The sequence below is a fragment of the Gorilla gorilla genome, chromosome 8 (assembly GCF_029281585.2).
Source record: "Gorilla gorilla gorilla isolate KB3781 chromosome 8, NHGRI_mGorGor1-v2.1_pri, whole genome shotgun sequence".
Lineage (NCBI taxonomy): Eukaryota > Metazoa > Chordata > Mammalia > Primates > Hominidae > Gorilla > Gorilla gorilla.
The window spans coordinates 12,788,015-12,790,826 of NC_073232.2; the positions used below are offsets into that span (position 1 = coordinate 12,788,015).

Genomic DNA, 2,812 nt, shown 5'->3' on the forward strand with positions numbered 1-2,812 from the left:
GTCCTATGGTTAATCACTTTCTTCAGGATGAAGACCACAGCCACGTATCCTGTCTTTTTGTTCAGTGCTTTAACTTTATTCAACGGTAATAGCTTATGAAATGAAAGAGATGAAAATATCTTAGCATTCATCAGGTGGATGAGGATGGTGTTTAAGGAAATGTAATAGACCATCACTGAAATACAAAACTCTTTCTGTCAGTATCTTTATTCTCTAAACACTGGCTAATATTGCAGAGCCTGGAGGCAAGTTTATGTCTTTCTTTTAAAGATGCTTATCAAAGTATAAAGCATTATTTGAAATCAATTGAAAGGAGATTTTTTTCTGAAGGCAGTGTCTGGCTAGTCTTGAAAAAGAGAGAAGATATTTTCTGAGAATCCCACTGGGAAAGACAGAATCCTTATAGAGGCAGAAAAATAAAGGTCTGTAGACAACCAGAGCTGACATGAATGGAACAGTTTAGAAAAGACACACAACATCCCGACGGGAGGCCGCGTTCCTGGAAAGCTAGACTATCACACAGCTGGCAGGTGGAAAATAAACCCTTAGACATCTCATGCCTGTATCAGGGAGTCTGTCAGGGGGGTGGTGCCCTAAGATGTCATGGGCACAGGTGCTGTCAAATATTTTGAAGTAACCGGGTGTGGTGGCTCACACCTGTAATCCCAGCACTTTGGGAGGCTGAGGTGGAAGGATCACTTGAGCCTAGGAGTTTGAGACCAGCCTGGGCAACATAGTGTGACCTTGTCTCTACAAAAAAATTTAAAATTTAGCCAGGCATCATGGCATCCACCCCTAGTCCCAGCCACTTGGGAGGCTGAGGCTGGAGGATCACTTGAGCCCTGGAGGTTGAGGTTGCAGTGAGCTGTGATGCACCACTGAACTCCAGCCATGGCAACATAGCAAGACCATGTCTCAGAAAAACAAAAAAAAAAAAAGAAAAAAAAGAAAAACCAACCAAACAAAAAAGTGATATTCCAGAGTTTTCCTAAAGTGCTCCCAAGATTCCCTGGCTCAGACCAATACCAGTTCAGAAGTCCTCCTGCTCGTCTTGAACTGCTCCAGTAATCCCTCATTCAGAGGATGGGATTACAAGGATTCTTCTGAGCAGCTGCTGTGCCCCAAGGATGCTCCCAGGGCTTGTCCTGTATCCTCTGAATGGCAGTAACAGTGACACTCCAAGACCCAGAGAGAGGCCGCCCTGGTGGGGTTCCGCTTGCTCACTCGCGCGTGGTGCAGTCTGGGGCACATTATTTATTTAAGCCCTGTGAACTCCAGCTGCCAACCTAAAATGAGGATGATGCTACTATCTACTTCATGGATTATTCCGAGGACAAAAGGAGCTAACCCACGTACAATGCACGGCTCTCCATCCAGGACTAAGAAAGGTTCACTGCAGCGGCTTCTGTTTTTGATGCTGTATCAGAAGGTCATCAGTTTAATGAAATGAGGTAAGTATTACATCACCCTCAGTCCAGGGAAAACTAACTGTCTTATCCAAGGATGTATGTCTGCAGGAGGGTAGCAGGGGAGAGTGGGGCCGGCTGGATCCCTAGTAGTTTCTGAGATCCAAAGACGGTTTCTAGAGTAGCTCTTGAGGACAACCAGCCGTCATACAATAGGTACTCATAGGAAAGGCTTTGAGAAGGATTAAATGCATCTGTGTTTGAATTTTGTGTATCCCTCCTCCTCAGCAACACCTGATCCCTCTGTCTGAGACACATGGATGAGATTCCTGAGAAGGAAGCTGGGCGGTTGTTTCTTGGTTTGGAGCAGAGGAGGAAGTGTTACATATGGTGTTGAGATGCTGGCACTGGATCTCACCCTTCCTCTGTATGACTGTCCTTCATGTGATAGGACCACACTTGTCACCGTCCTATCTACATCCCAGGGCCAGTCTCCACCTCATCCAGAGGCAGTTAATAAATGCTCCTTCAATGGATGTCAAACAAGTTTTCATTATGTGTAAGAACCATTTCTAAAATCAGGTCTTATTGTCCCCTTGACTGTGGTCAAAAAATGTTTAGAATTATAGATAGATATTCACAAAACATTGAAATCCCCGTTGTGAAATTATCATCAGCTCTATTTTATATTAGGTTGCCAATTTCTGCAGACTAGATTATTATCTTGTGTAGGGAAGCCACTGGGTTTATTCATCTTTGTTTCAGTAAATGTGCATATCACCCAGTTCTTTTTCATTTGCCGCCTCAGAAAACATTCTTGCTATTGGATTAAATTTAAAAAGATTAAGTAAAAATTTAAAGATTACTAAAAAATATCATGATTTATAGTCTTTGAAGAAAATGAAGAAGGTCAAAAGTTTAAGAGATCTCAGTGAAGTTGTACAGAATCGTAAAACAATTAGTATATTTAGTCAACAGTTTTCAGCAATATGTACTAAATTGGTTGAATTAATGATGGCATTTAGTATTAAACACATTTTAACTTTTTTATTCTAATTAATAAAACTTTGAGCTAAATCTATCTTAAATATTTGTTATATTGAACTGAAAATTGCCCATGAGATGGGCATAAAATGTCTTACATATATTCCTCTTATAAATGTTTTATATACTTAAGAAAATTGTATTCTATACACATATAATTGAATCTTTGTTAGTTATTCTAACATCAGTTATACATCTGTAAAACTGATTTTTAAACTTGCTCAAATTAATAATTTCCAATTGTTTGTTAAATCTCTTAAAAATGTATTAAGTCTGCTGATAACTGTTAATAGCAATGTAAATAGACTGACCTATTGAGTAATATTAAACCATTTGTTTAAATTTTTCCTCTATGAGGGATT

The 2,812-nt window shown here is 39.8% G+C and overlaps 1 long non-coding RNA gene across 1 annotated transcript; it reads left to right on the forward strand.

Annotated features, from left to right (window-relative positions):
- The first annotated feature begins 1,163 nt into the window (after positions 1–1,163).
- LOC109028552 (uncharacterized) lies at positions 1,164–1,942 on the forward strand. The gene is made up of 2 exons (XR_002007562.3): positions 1,164–1,451; positions 1,695–1,942. It is a non-coding gene; the product is annotated as an uncharacterized lncRNA (long non-coding RNA).
- The last annotated feature ends 870 nt before the right edge of the window (positions 1,943–2,812 follow it).